A 16,417-nucleotide genomic window follows, 5' to 3' on the forward strand; every position below is an offset into this window, starting at 1 on the left:
TTTATATTAATTATCAGTTTTTCTATGGAAGAATTGTACAATATGGGGTTTTCCTGCTTGTTCATAATAGGTCATTCATTAAAGAAAATACTGGGAAATTATTTTCTGTGTCAGTGGATACAGGATGCCATCTGGGAGCTGAAAAAATGAACAGAAATCAGACCAAAAAAAAAAGATTAAAAACATGAAATTAGTTGCACTTATGGAAACCAGACAAATACTTTAAAAATCCCAGGCCTATCAGACAGGCTATCATAATTGGCACATTGTCCATTTATACGAGCAATGCACTTACTCACAGGAGCGGTCGGTGGTTTCCTCCGTCAGGCCCTCGGTGATTCACTCGCACCATTTCCCCTGGGTCTTCTCCCTGCTCTCCTGCTTCTCCAGAGCTGTCAGCACCCCCTCCGGCCCCGGGCTCACCAGCGCCGCATGGATGCTCTTTGCCATTTCCTCCTGCAGCTTTTCCCAGCTGTCTGCTTACTGGCAGTTCTCCATTCCTCTCGTTTCTGTTTTCAGTTTTCTGCTTCCCTTATTCCAAGGCGCTTTCTAACCAACTCTATAATATAAGGCTGTTACGATATATTAGTCGGTCTCCTCCCTGGGTCCAAAAACAACAGGTAGGTCAGGAAACCTCTCTTGAAATGTGAGATTTTCTACTCTGACTCCAGTTCTAGGGTAATCTAAAATTCAGTGTTCGTCTTTCTGGGGTAAGGTGGATGGCTTAAGTTAGAAGGGGGATGCCTACATCAGCAGATAAGGAAATCACAACAATATACTGATAAATGTATTAAGATGAATATGGCCATATGCCAATTTTTTCCCCTCATAAATAAGACTCTTGTTTACCAAATGTTCAATTTTGGTTATGTCACTATAAAAATCAAGCAGCTGGTAATTCAGACTTGATTAGCAGGTCTCCAGTTTTGATTAGTAAATTACTGTAGTAATCAAGGTTAATTCTCATTTCAGAGCTATGCCACAGATTTTATTTCTTCCAGAGAACTGGATTTACCACTCTGGAGAAGGAATATTTTAATAACATTACAAAAATATCCAGAAATAGAAATAAAAAGCAGATCCAAACGTTTTTTGAAATATGGGGAACCAGAGCAGCAACACTGTTCAAACATGAAATGGTTAATGTCCTAGGAATAAAATTCCAAGCCGCAATTTTGCAGAAGATTTCCATATAATATATGCAGAGATTGCATTGCTAATTTCTTTTACCTAGTGTTTCTATTTCTATCTTTAAAAATTGTTTTCTTTGGATCTTCATCTTTCATTTTAAAAGAAAAAAAAGTATACAGAGAGGCTTAAAAAGAAGCCCAAGAGACCATTATTAGTAGAAAGATAAACAGTAGAATGGATTCTAACTGAGCCAGAAAACATCACTGTAGAATTTACATAAAATTTAGTTTTCAACCAAACATATTGCTTATCCAGTTCCAGCTCATCTCATAATGAATACTCAAGCTTTCGAATGACCCACACGTCCCATAAGTGAGCAAGAGTCCCCAAAAGCCATCATTGTTGTAGAAGAGGCACAATATTAAAAAACACTGATAATTCATTAGGGATCTTTTTTTCCATGAAACTTTTACTAAATCTTTAGTCTGCAAATCCTGCAATTATTTGAGCCATACAAGTCTGTCAGGGATTTGAGGCTGGACAACAAGCTCTTATATGGTTTTTAATTAGGATAATATTATTATTTTTTAGTCACAATTATGGGTCAGATTCTGTGTATCTCTCTCACATCACTTTTGTATAATTAGAGACTAAATTATCTAAAATAAATACAAAGTTTTGCTTTATCTACTCAGTACTGAATGCTTTCCTCAGATCGGAAAGCATAGGCAATTTTCAGATATACCATAGTATTCCACTCAAAATATTTAGATAACTTTCTCCCCAATAACACAGAAATAATTGACTGAAGAAGCCCCAAAATATATGGGTATAGAGGCACATTACTGAGAGTACAGTAAATACTGAATTCTATATAAAGTTATACATTTCCTATGTTCTTTGAGAAAAAAAAAAACCAAAACCAAAACCCCCCCTTTTCTAGATAAACATGCTATGACCCTTTCTAAAAGGCTAGGAAGGAACCTGAACTTTACTTCTGTTTCCATATGTACGCTTTATTCCACTGCAGCAATTTTGCTACACAGCTATAAGCACTTTCCTTATGCCAATGGAAACATAGGGGGTTTTGAATCAGACCAGGATCAACCATGCCTCTAATTCAGCATCTTGTTTCGGATGATGGCAAACAGAAAATGCTTCAGAAGGTTTCTTCCTAGTGCTAGAAAGTCAATAGCTGTCTTATGGTCTGAAGCAAGGAGATTCTTATCCTTCTTGCACTTTTCCCTATATAAGGAAGTCCTAGATGTTTAACATTAGGTCTTATCTGCATGGTTCATTTACAGACCAGCATCTAATGACCTAAACACTGGCAGAAAGTGGAAAGCAACATGATCGGTGAACATTTATTTCAGATTAACCCTTTGCTAAAATAATAATCAATTTGGGTAGAAAGTAAGCATATACAGACTGGATTTACTGAGTATATTAAGAACTTGCCTCACTTTCACACATCAACAACTTAGGAAGCCCCACACTTTGCAAGAGAAGAGAAAAAAAATATACTTTCAGGCAGAAAGCCTGTAGAACAAACATTATCACTCTGGAAAAAGTGTGCGTGCTTTTTCTAGTCTCTCTTGTACGTGCAAGACAAGATTCACCTGGGGAAGGAAGGGGTGGGGTGTGGGGGGAAGCAATTATAACCAAGCCATTGCATTAATAGGGGACTTCCACAGATTTTTGGCTCATCTCCAGTAGTACAACAGCTCCTTGACTCTGGCAGATTTTACTCTCTGCTTTTGCGCATGTTTTTATTTTTGGCTTTGGCTTTCCTCTCCTTTGCAGTTCTTCCAAGTTACATGGGAGGAAGCACACAGCTGTCGTTCCTCAAGAACAGCACAGGAGACAGTGGCCTCCGTAACCACCTCTCCCACCAACACTTATGATGCAGGCATGTACAAATAGCTTGAGATTCTTCCCAAGCTGCATTCTTGGCCAAACTGATTGTTTCCCCAAGACTTTGGTGAATTATAACGAGCAGCTTAGGGCTATGGTTGCAATACGGATAAAGCTATATTTGAGGATATTAACAAAATTCAGAATAAAATTCAAAACTACAGCCCCCAGAAGACTGCTTTGTGTTGCTCTAGTGGGAGATAAAAGCTCTGAATAGGAAGTTACTGCTAGCTACTGCTAGACCTCTTGGGCAAAGACAGGGTGGCATACAACTGACTCTGTTGGTTATTCACCAGCCTTTTGCCAACCTCCAAGAAATCAACATGAAGGAAATACAACCAGGGAGTCACTGCAATCTTGTTATCCCTGGCAGAACAATAGTTTTCTCAAAAGCAGCCTGGCCTAGTGTAAACGAGAGAAGTCACAAGGTTTCTGGAAAGGTATTTATTTTATCCGCAGGTAGGATTGCATCACTGAATGTGATAGTCTCTATTTAAGGTGATTAATAATATGTTATGTTGCTTGTTTTGAATAAAGACTATAGGCCAACTCCTGCCCTGGCTCAACTCCCATTGAAGTCCATTGTTTAGCCTGAAAAATGGATTACAGGATGTGGCTATAATTTATGCATACAGAAATGCAGAGGATTTTGCTTTAGAAACAGTAATTCTTATTTATGTTCACTGCAGTAGTGCCTAGAACCCAAGATTCTTCATGCAGGACAGTATCCAAATGCACAGGAAATACAGGCACGGTCCCTACCCCAAAGAGTCTTTAATCTCAGCAAAAGACAAGAGACAGCAAACAGATGGGGAGAGGGGCAGAAATGACAAGGTAACTGGGAGATAATTATGATCACTATGCAGTCACAGCACATCAGCTGCTTAACCACTATCATTTTTTTTAAGGTGTCACTGCAGAGGAGAGTTTTAAGGGAGTGAAGAAGGGCAAGTGAAGTAGCTTGGCAGATTTTTATAGGAGTGGACCCTCACAGGAGAAAACAAAATGAGCATGGTTCAAAATTTAAGACATTGGTGATTAAATCTGTTGTGAATGGTGGATGCACATTGATCTGTCAGTACCTCATGGATGTCATTGGGACAAACAGTCTGGGGAGAGCCTATGTGGGCCTTAAAATATCCGTAGGACATTTTCAGCTGCTGGGAAAAAGAAGGAGCCGATGAAAGGGTGCGTGGTGGAAGAGGGAGATAATACAATATTAAATTTGAAAATGCACCCCTGCAGCCGTGTCAGAGTGAATGGGCAAGGTATCCATCTGCCAAGGCCAAAGTAACTGAGACTCAGTGCTGGGGTTTGAATGAATGTTTGAGTTGTGCTGGTTGAAAGGTCGGACTGTAGAGGTGAAGTACAAGAATCAGAAGGTTTGTCCTAGCAAGCACAAATCTAGAGAGAAAGATGTAGAAAGACATAATGTCTAGAAAGAACTGGGCCTAGAACCCGAGATGATGGTGCTAATACAGTAATCACACCTTTAGTTTTTGTTTTGCAAGATGCTGCTGGCATGAAAGAGAGTCCCTGTACTTGAAAAAGAGAACACTTCTGAAACTGCTTGCATCTGACAAAGCAGAAAACTTTTGCTGCATGAGCAAAGTATATGGAAAAGTGAGAAAAACAGATGACAAAGAGAATAAAAACTCCTTTTCAAAACTTCTAAGGCTTTTTTTGGCTTTTTTTTTTCCCCCACAAAGTTAGTAATTTGTATTACTACTCTCCTAAGCTCATATTTTGACAAACCAATGAAAACAAACCATTTTGGTTTGCCATACATGTATGCTCCATTTTTGTGTGCCGTTATGGGAACTGAATAAGAGAAACTTAGGTATGGAGCTGCTTACCATACTTGTAGGAGTAACTTTTTGAGAGCCTGAACATTTGCAACCCCAATCACTGTGAACAAAAATAGAAAGGACAGCATGCATGCTACTGCAAAGCAATTTATATATTATAAATGTTTAGGTGGTATCTAAATTACTGCCAGAGCTCTGACCTTGATTACAAATGATCATAAAGTAAAGAATACTTTGAAGTGCCACAAATTGTAGATCAAAATGCTTGTATATTCATCACTTTGACTAAGATCCAGGCAAGATTTTGTTGGCTAATAAAGACTGTAAATTAAATAGAAAACAGGCCCAATAAAGAGAGGTCATGGCTGCTTTTTTAAATGCTTACAGTCCTTTAGGGCAGGATGTCTGTGCTGCTTTAATTGTTCAGAGTTTCACTTTCTGCCATGGGAGCTGCAAATGTGCAAGCCTCTGTCTCATAATGCCGCAATATAAACCTCCATTTAAACTTGATGGGTCCCTTCTCATTGGAGTTTTATTTTCCAGGGACTTTTGTGATGTGCTCTTTTATGAGCAGTGTGAATAAATACGATAGCGATATTACCTATGCAAATGGGCAGAACTAAAACATCTAGGGTCAAGAAAAAACAATAAAATTCTGCTTAAAAAAAAAAAACACACCCAAAACATTAACTACATTTTTCTTATTCTAATAATGAATTTCTTCTAATCTTCCTGCTAGTCAGCATTTCTCTGAGGCACATACTAACTGTCCATGATCTGATTGGCAAAATGTGAAAGTGAGCTAAATTTCAGTCTTATTACTATTTTGATTCTTCAGTTTGTAAATCAGGGACCACTTAATGAGCAGTCCTAACTTTTGGGAGGACTGGGTGCTTTCCTGATCTACCTTCTCCCAGTCCAAACGGAGGTGCATGACAGGCAACCTGTGAGCAAGATGTCTAGCTGTGCTTGATAGTGTGCAAACAAATATACTGTTATATTAGTGCCCTATTGATTTATCATACCATCACTAGTAGTGACATTATGAGCAGTGCTCTACGTTCTCTAATGAGCAGCCTTTAGTTGTTTGAGGACTGTTTCCAATGAATCAAGTTTATAGAAAGCCTAGGATACCACTCAAAAGAAACATCTTTGGGGGTCATGGCCTTAAAATATAGGACAAATTCCCACTTTTAGTCCTACTGGAAAGTTGTAATCTACCCAGACTCTAAACGGTTTCTATATTTAAGTGAGAAAATCATTGTGACTCACTACAGAGCAGGACATTGGATGGTCTCCGATTCTGTCACTATGTTTGCCTGAAAAGGAGCCAAGAATTAAGATTTACAAAGCAGATTATGAATTTTGTACATCTCAGTGAAAAAAGGTGATTGTTAGAGAAAAGTGAGCTGTTAGCTTTGCATGATAGTCATGCAAAGGATGTAAATGGAAGGGCAGAAAATGGGAAAGCTTGAATGGATTGTGTGCTAGCTGGGAAAACACCCCATCATTATTTATACTAAATTAAACTTTCAGTTGTGCAAGAATCACTCTACACTAAGGTGAATATTTCTCAGGACTAGCCCAGAGATTAATTAAGCCTTTAATAATTAGGGAGTCATGATATTATTTGGTTAAAGGCACTCTTTCAGGGAATGGTAGTGCAGCAGAAAATAGACAATAACCAGTACTTCACATTATAGCACAGGTCCTCTGTAAAATTCACATTGTTCCTAATGATCTTTTTCCTATTCTTTAAGCTGAGGGTTGGCCAGATTCTGGTTTTAGTTACACCATTGTAAATCTGGAATAATAATATGAAAGTCCATTGAGTTGATAAGGATTTTATAATTTTGTAAAAAAAAAGCTGAAGTCACAAACGAGACATTCCTATGTTCCCTGTGTTTTGCACTGTGCTGTTTCTTTGTCTCCTTCCTTGTCACTTATTCTTTCTCAACCTCTGTACTTATTTTATTCCATCCTCTCCTACCCATTCCTATTGTTATTTTTTATGGCTTTGGGTGGGTGGTTAACTGGCATTAGGAAGAAAAGCCACACTGGAATATAACCACATATAGTATTATCCAGAGCACCATGCCTCCTTCTCTTGGCTATCTCAATGTCATTATGAAACATGCTATATATTTATTATTTAAACAATATTAAACAGTAGAAAAAAGAACATTCTGTTTTTTTCTGAGGTTGTCATCTATTACAAAATCCTACAAACAGAAAAAAGGACCAGTTAAATGACTACCTTAATTCGCTTGCTATTGAGAAGCTGTTACTATAACAAACATCAGCAAGACTTTTAAATCAGGCCTGTGGAACAAAGCATTCCAGTGTCATTTTTACATTACTGATTGCAGTTGATGTAATTTTCACAAAACAAAATTATAACCAAAATGGATATTTCAGGTCAAAGTGCCACAAAGAGTATATAGATACATTTCCATCAATAAATCTGCCCTCTTCCTGCCCTGACATAAGTGTTCAACCCCTTGTGATTGACGTTTTTACCACTAAATTATACTATGTCTGCTTCTGGAAGAAATGTCTCCATTACAAAATTAGCTAACCATCAACATAACATAAAATAACTTCAACATGGTGTCATTTCACAAGAATATTGATTCTCACAGACTTACTGGATTAAATCCTGATTTCCCATAAAAGGAGCAGCCATTATGTCTTTGGTAGACAGAAAAATATATATTGTGGAAAGATGTATATTGAGATGATTAAAACTTCATTGCTGAGCTCAGAAGCATAGGATTTTGTCCTGTGGCAATATGAAATAAAGAAAATGGATGAGATATTAATTTGAAATATACATAAGAATAAGGTTAAAAACCAGCTAGTAGTCTGTCATTTTATTTTCCTCTGCTGGAAGATACTTTTGACTATTGGTTGCAGTAGGAAAAGTCATCAATTATTCTAGATTGGCAGACTGAGTCTGCCAAATTCTTTTCAAGACCTTGTGCATGTAACTTCTCCTTGCTTCATTTTCTTCACCTTTTGTGCTAATAGAATTCCTCATACCTCACAGGATGTTGTGAGCTTATAATTGACTAATACCTGAAAAGTCTTTGAAGTTCCTAGATGAGCAATGCTATTTAAAAGCAAATAATCACGATACGCAGTTGTAGTTTCTTCCCATATCAAAACTGTAGAAAGGAAAACTAATTAGAGAACATTTTTTTACAGTTTCCCTATATTTAGCATGGAAATAATAACAGGCTAAATCCATTCTGGGCACAACTTCTGTGATTTTAATGAAATTACATTGGGAATAAATTTGACCCAGTTCTTGTGTGACCACTTGCACATCAGAGAATTTCCTAAAGGAGAAAATACCACCTCTATGACCACAATTTATTCCTGGTACATGCAATATTTTGTGTTTCAACCCGATTCCTTCAAATACAGATGAAAAATAGTGTCTTCATTAAACAAGGCCAATGTAAATTGTTGTATACACTATACTATCCTGAAGACTCTAGCCTCTTCAGGGCTAGTGACATGCTCAGAGAGCAGGGGTAAGGTGAACAGCTGCCAGATTTCTCACTTTTTATGAAGTACTCTTCAGCTCTGTTCATCTTAAAATAAGAGCCTTTAAAATCAAATGGGTTCTGCCCTCCCTCGTAGAGAAGAACTAGGTAACATGCCAGTTCCAGGAAGACTAGCAGTAATGAAGTGTAAAAGACATGGGGGAAGCATGAGGTTGCTGGGGAGGTACCCACAGAGTTTTGCAATTACAACGTCTGTGCGTAGTAGGCTTGTATTACTTGAAAAGCAGCTACGATGGAAAAGCACCATGCCTCGACCATAGCTTGTGTATGTTTGTGGAGGCAGGGGGACAAGTGGGATTCTGCTCAGCAGGTCCCTCTTATTCTGCCTCTGTGTGGCATGTGTATGAAAAAAGAATATTTTCACCTTGGGAGAATCATAGTATATAGCTGCCTGTTAGTGAAGGATAGTCTGTCGCCATTCATCCCTGCCCATTAAGGCTCGAAGAGGACAACGTTACTAGTCTCTGCCCATTCAATCCTTTTTTGTTGGCACATTACTATTTTATCATTTTGATCTTCTCCTTACTGAAGATAAAAGACACCATGGGCGGGATTCATGAATGACTACTGTTATTTATCGACCCTGGACTTTTTGAACATTTTTCCCCTCTGATTCATGAACCACTTTTCCATATTCGAAAAGCAGTTCATAAATCGTTCAGCACCAGCAGAAATTAATAATAATGAGTTCATTTACATAAAAGGACTCATCCTGCCAGTTGCTGATAATGTTTGAAGCCAGAACCTTGTCGGCAAACAGGATTTTTGCTGGCAATGCAGGAAATAATCTTTTGTTTATAAATTAATTAAAAGTTACTTTTCCCTCTGCTTTTAGAGCTGCTATAAGGACATTTTGTTGGGCAAAACTTTATGCATTTTCTCTTTTTTAAACAAATGGAATTGCCCAGAGTGGAAAGAAAGATTTTTGGTAGCGTTAAGAGTCAGACTTTTAAGAGAGAGGAATGTGTTTTGATTTGTTTTCATTTTTTGAGTGAGGATCTCTTCTAAAGCCATCGGCAGCTGCATTTCACGAGGGTTTTTTTGAACATATTCTTTCCTGTGGATCTGTGCGTTCATTCTCTCCCTCCCCAAGTTTCATTCTGAGTTTCAAATTCAAGTGAACTTAAAATCTCAGCAAGAAACTCCCACGTTTCCTCTGGACTCATGACAAACCCATGAGTTTCACATGATTTTGATGCAAAACTATAATCGGTCCCAGGTTTATTTTTGGACAGAAGGGATGAACCTGAATGAACATTTCCATAAAGCCAGTCAAGGGGCAGAATCTGTGAATGGATGTTTAATGTCAGCACACACATGTGGTGTATGTGTGTGTTTCATTGTGTTTGAATGCCAGGAACTAGTCTCCCTTCCACAAGACCAGCTTTACAGAATTTACTCTATTGGAGCTCCATCAGGTCTACATTGCTATAAGAGAATGAGGTTTTTAAAGTGTAAGGGTGGGGTTTCACAACACCCTAAAGCCTAACCTAAGTTGCAGGCTATTGCTGTGAAGAGAGGCTCGCTCTCCCCCACCCAAAGCCCCATGGTCCTGCTGTGCAGTGGGACAAATCTGACAGAAAAATAACACATACAACTCCACCCCATGCATTTTCCTTTGGATCACCAGCTTGGCAGAGGGCATTACTGCACATCCCTCACCTCAGCGCTTTCCTGGCTAGCCTCAGACTCCTCCAGGTGACTCCATGCAGCCAGGGAGCTTCTGTGGCTCCTATGAAGCATCTTCTCTCCCCATGTGCTGTTCATGGAGACTACATGTCTACAACAGAGTTCAGTTTCCACTCCAGAGCCCAAGCCTACCAATTATGCACAGCAATAGCCAACATTGCCACATTTTAAGTTGCTTTTTGCATTCAGGCCCAGCTCTTTCCAGAGAAAGCTACGTAGCTGAAAAGCCCCATGCATACTGCTTTTCTAAGTTACACAGTAGAGCACTCAGATTTGCAAGGAGGTAAATGAAATAGCCATATGAACATTTTACACAAAAATTGGCCTAATTCTCTCTTAGTATTTTGAAAAGAGTAAAACATTTGAGTGTCAAGTATCATTGGAAAAGAGTGGAAATTCTTCTTAGCTTGTTTATTTCTTTATGTACAGCAGCATTATCGGAAATTGTGATATGGGATATGATTTGCTGGTTTATTCAATTTCTTAGTGCTGGAATTTGTCATTTGGTATTCTGATTTTTATTTGTATTTAAGCTTTTGTTTGGCAAGCAGAGAACAGAGCGTTATCACGAAGAAAGACTAGGAGTTGGAAATGTGTATTATTAGTCTGATCTGTGTAATATGTATGTATATGGCTTCAATAGAAAAGCTACTTTAAAAAACAACAACAAAAGGCCTGAATTGTCTGTTCCTACTTTTGCTCTTAATTGGTGACATCTGGGTTTGTTGGGATTGAATGAAACTTTTATTTTGTGTTTTTGAGAAGGAAGAGTTGGCTGACTAGTTATCTTTATATGGTTTAATTTTCTCTCATGTCCCCTTCTCTTTCATTTTACTGTTTGAAGACTTCTAAGGTAAATATAAGGGAGCCAAAAGAGTTCTCCAGACAGTTCACTGGACTATTCTGAGCTATACCACTTACCTGCAGCATGAACCTGGGCAGCTCACTTCAACTTTATGTCTCCATCTGTAAAACGGAGTTAACGATACAGCTTAGAAAACTTTGAGATATGTTCACCAAAATCACTATATAAAGCCAATATATTATCTTATATTATTATTATTCAGATCACCTTTACTTTTGCATTAGTAAGACATGATTTTTCAGAAACAAGCTTTTATTGGAAATTTGGTATCCTTGTGAACTTGCAGTTACTGATGTCTGCCTACACGTACACACACGCACATGCACAGACATGTGCGTGTTATGTGCGTTATATGCACGTGTAGGCTACGTAACCTTCTGTGTAACAAGTAGCATGTTGCTTCTCCAGTCTGCTTGATATAAGTTTGGGTAATTATTGATATCACCAGTTATTGCCAGCTTATACCAGTGTCTGACCAGAACCAGATATCACAGGTTTGTCATGGCTGTATGTGTTACAACATTTTATCCTTCCCTTTAGCAACCCTTTATAGATTTCACTAAAAGACAGGGATATAAAATGGAGAATATTTGGATGGGGAACAGAAAACAGAAACTGGAATCAAGCTTCTCAGCAGAAAATATCTCAGGGAGAGGGGAAAGTTCTGTCTGTGGCAGCAAAATGACATGCCAAGCAGACTGAAAGCAACATTCATAATGTTAGGAGCCCACTTTCCTCACTGCATAAATTCAAGACAATGAAAATGTAATGAATAAAGCATTTAGAGAGGTGATTGTGACAAGGACAGGAGTGGGGGAGGGGTGCTGGATCATACAGTCAACCACTTCAAGTGAAACTGTGTTTACCGCTGGAGAGGAGACATCAAACTGGGAAATAATTTAGGCTTAAGGTTCCCCAAAATACATTCCTTCCCAAGCAAGCGAACTGTCAAGTTGAGGCTGCAAACAGAATCAGGGTGCTTTAACTGACTGTGTAAGACCCTGATTCTTCATAACATTTAGCTACATGTAAAGGATCTTTAGCAATATGTAAAGGATAGCTATTGCACGCCAGACCATCTTTTGAAAACATCCTACTGCAAGTGAAACGTAAGTATAAAAATGCATCCCCCCTGAACAAATGCCTGTTGGGAGTTGTAAAGAGCCACTAAGTCTTGATCCCTGTAGGAGCTGCAGATGTTGCTGGAAGCCACTACTAACAAGGAGCCAAATCTGGAGCTGGAGCTGCTCAGCACCTCTGAGGATTTGGCCTTCGATGTGAGCAGCCTGCAGACCCCAAAGCCCAATCCTAGGAGGCTTCTGTATCATTCTGAATAAGCTTTAGGGGGAAAAAAAGTCTGAGGCAAGCTTTCAACCTTCTCAATTAGTTTTAGTAAGGATTTTCAAAGTTATCTTCATGAGGAAAAGGGCTAGAAAAAGTAACTTGCTTAAAGGAAATCTGAAAATCTGTGTTCTGTTCCTGCCCTCTCCAAACATAGGAACAGAGTTTTCAGTCATGGGCCTGGTCACAAAGGCAAATTGGGGAAGAAAGATATAAAAAAGGCAAATGATTTATTGTCAGAATCAGTATGAAAATGCAATCAGGGCAGATGATTCTGTTACTCATTTTCACACTTCTGCAAAAATCTGCATGTTTTCTGTTTATCAAATAAGCCAAAGATTTTAAAATATCAAATAAACTTTTTGTAAAGTTCCTACCAAACACAGGAGATTCTACCAAGTGGTCTAAGTGGAAAATACTGTAGGCATCTAAAGCAATGGCAAGTTTTAAGAAGTAATTGCTCTGTCTATGGCTTTTAGTTTCTTTTCTGTTTTTCCTTTGCTTGATAAACTGGAGAGCATTAGCCAGGAGATGCCAAATGTCTTACCACTGGTTTCCAGAAGTCCCTATCCTCTTTTCTCACTAGGGCTTGAAGCTGTAGTAGAAATATTATAACCTTCATTCAGTATATGCACTGCTCCAAACTTTGACAGGTCATCAACTGGATTTCCCAGAATTCTGAAAACAGGCACAATAACTATGAGATTAGAAAAAATCCAAGAAACAAGAAATAGAAATCCCCAGCACACTTAAGTTCTTTATATTCACATGATGACTTCTGAATATTGAGGGATTAAGTCTTAAGGTGTATTTTTGGGATCACACTTTCAAGCTTCCTACACAATCATGAGACCTAGAAAGTTTTGGTTTACCTTTGAAAAAATTCTTTTTGTGTTTGCAGGAGCTGAGGGTTTAAATAAAGCATCAAATACCTCGAAGTTCATGATAAAATTGTAAGAACTGGCAACACTGCCTATGATAAGCAAGCAAAACTTTGTTCAGAAGCTAGCAGAAGAGGAGGAATAAAGTACTGTACAAGACAAGAGAAGGTTCTGAAGTGCTACTGGTTTGGAAAGGCTTCATTTTTACATTAGGTTTGCACTGTTGTGAATTACTATCTCAGCTTTCAGGTGCCAAGGCATGAGTTTTTTGTGGGACTCTCGGAGACTAAACTACTTACTAGCAATTTCAGTCCATTCTCGCTCTTTCAGATTGTATTTCTCTTTCTCTTTTGCATGTGATTTTTCTTTTCCCTGTCAGGCTTTTTCAATGAGCTTCTTTTTAAATAGCTCATTCCCTCCTTCCTTCCCTCTGGTCTGGTGTGCTGCTGAGCTACCAAGGGGTCCCAGCACACGTCCTTCAACTGCAGAGCACAGACATTCCCAGCTGGCAGGCAGAGGTGGGCAGCCAGAGGGTGCTGCCAGGGGGAACCCCGCCGGCCTGCCCTAGGCGCTTGCTTTTGCTGTGGTTCACCTCTCCCCAAGCATGGGAAGTCCCCTCAAGAGGGATCTTTCCTCAGGAGGCAGTCAGGTGTTGCAGTGTTTCCCAGTGAGCTGGAAGGCTCCTCTTTTTCTCACCCAGCTTTTATCTGAGAAAGCAAAGAGCCCATCTATCTGACCCCTGCTACCACCAAGAAAATAAGTCTGCTCTCTAAGAGTGGAGGAAAGAAAAGGAGCAAAGATCTCTGTATGAGCATGGCTGGCGTCTTGCACTAGTGCCACTGTAAATTAGCTGTACTTGAAGCAGGCCAGGCAGGTACCAAAATGTGGCTGAACTGGTGAGTTGGAAGGAGCATCTAGAGCAAGGCTTCCCAAATATTTTTTAACTGACGGATTAATACCAACTCTCAAAATTTCTCGTGTATCACCAGACACCAAATTTCTCACTGTGTCAAAAGGACCATTATTTCTAAGGACCTCCTCTCTATTCAACCATCTGCACTGTGGGAGGATCTTACCTCTACTCCTCACTAAGACAGACATTATTGAACCTGTTCTTAAAATCTCTTTGGGACAAGACAACATAAATACTTTCTAGGGAGCTTCTTCCAGTGCTTCACCATACTAACAGAAGGAAGGAGAGAGGGAACATAAGAAGGAAACTCTGCCTGATATCCTTCACAGGATATCATCTCATGTTTTTCCTAGCAGACATGAAAGAAAATGGAAGGCAGTTCTGTCCTGTAAGACCTCCTTCCTCCCTTTCGCTCCTCCATTCAGCTCCAAGCACTCCCTTGCTATCGACATGGAGTGGTATTCTGCTGTATGTAGAACAGAAAGTTTCTGTCAAGCATTAGGAAACAACCTGAAATAGCATAAGAAATAGAAATAATGATATAAACCAACTGGCATATTTAATTCCACTGTCAGAAGGGATGCACCTGTGGGTTTAACTAACTGTTTCATAAGCTCTTTCAAATACAAAAAGGGTTGCATAGCAAACGATGGATGTATTTGTCTTAAATAAATGCAGGTAGTTATATATTTGTCATTTTCAATTGGTGTTTTGGATATGTGATTATATGGTAACCAGCGTTAAAATTTTACATGTGTACTTAATATTTACTTAATTTAGATATCTAGAAAAGACATGGAAGTTGCTTTCTAACTTTTAAAGATCACAAGTATTACAATTTTAAAACACTAGTACAAAGGTATAAAGCATATGGTATATGTTTTAATGGGATGTTTTTAAAAACTTGAGATAACAAAGAAAATATATAGTAAGACGTTCATTTGATGTCTCATTTGTTTACAGCCAGATTACAGCTGTGTCATAGAAGTGAGAAATGGAAATGGACACAAATTTTAAGAAGAGATGTGGCTGATGAGGACATTGGTGACCCCAGTTTCACTATTTGGTATAGTTCAAGATAGCTACTAGACCAAATATAGATACTTCCACTTGTGCTCAAAATCCAGTCCTATCTCAGGCAACCAGAGTTCTATCACACAGTTTGTTAGATTACTGAAGACATATGAACACTGATCAAAGCACTGACTATATATACCAAATGATAATATCACAACCATTGTCATTAGACAAAGAAAGTCAGAATTGCTTAGTTAGGTAGCAAGAGCTTTAATTGTAGGGTTATGAAAATTTTGAATGCAACCAAATATAGTATAAACTGTAATAAAATACAATAAAAACTATAACTACTTAAATTCATATAATACTAGATTGCTTAAGAAATGCTGAGGGACTGCTACCTCCTAGTCTTTCTGTTTTCCTTTACAGCAAGTTGACTTTGGAATTGTTGAAGAATCTGCATCTATCAGAAAATTGCTCACTTACTGAAACCAGCTATTTTTAAGGTTTTATTTAAAGGAGATAATGAATAAGAGTAAATTGATGTCAGGCATGAAGTAATTTTAACCAATACATTCAAAGTCTATAATACAAAATATTGGAAAATTATATGTAGAGTAATCTAAAGTAATGAGATGTTAAAATTCCTTGGAACCTAGAAACTCTTCTATTCATTCTGTTGTTCTTTTTCTTTCAACCTCACTGTGGGAGGCTCCATCTCTGACATCTTTATATATGATGTTCTCATTTCAAAATGCCACTGAACCTTCAAATGAAAACTTGCCTATGATCTTTGAATACAAAAATACTTAAATCAAGGTTTTTATATTTTAGTGCACTCAGCCATAATATGCAGTGAAAGAATTTTGGTATTTAGTCTAGGTCTTATTTCAAAAGAAAGGAAAAGATGACTCTCAAAATGAAAACAATAGTTCAGTAGAATGAAATACCAGCAGTACCAGATAATTTCTAGACAGGATATTTTAAACATATATTGAAAAGAAAGGGAAATGAAAAACCCTTTAGAAAGTTAAATCTGGAGTAAAATACAGTATCTTCCTATAAGAATTGCTTATAAATTGCCCTTAAAAAATGAAAATAAAATGAAGTAGGGCAAGCAGTGTTTGTACAGTATTTGCAGGTTGGCACCTATTCCCTGTGTTAGCATGGACAGGACTTGAAAGAAGAGCTTTGAAGACCTACTCTATTGGTGGACATTAGAAGAAAGCAAGCAAGGACAACTTGCTGTTCTATGGTGGACACAGAATTATCACAAACATACTTCT

At 38.2% G+C, this 16,417-nt stretch overlaps 1 long non-coding RNA gene across 1 annotated transcript in view; it reads left to right on the plus strand.

The window, feature by feature from the left end:
• Positions 1–13,293, plus strand: part of LOC140656627 (uncharacterized) — a 45,814-nt gene extending 32,521 nt beyond the window's left edge. Inside the window, exon 3 of the long non-coding RNA XR_012044126.1 lies at positions 13,222–13,293. This is a non-coding gene — a long non-coding RNA (uncharacterized lncRNA). The remainder of the gene's footprint in view (positions 1–13,221) is intronic.
• Positions 13,294–16,417: the final 3,124 nt, after the last annotated feature.

This window comes from Ciconia boyciana, chromosome 9 (assembly GCF_034638445.1).
Source record: "Ciconia boyciana chromosome 9, ASM3463844v1, whole genome shotgun sequence".
In the NCBI taxonomy this organism is placed as follows: domain Eukaryota; kingdom Metazoa; phylum Chordata; class Aves; order Ciconiiformes; family Ciconiidae; genus Ciconia; species Ciconia boyciana.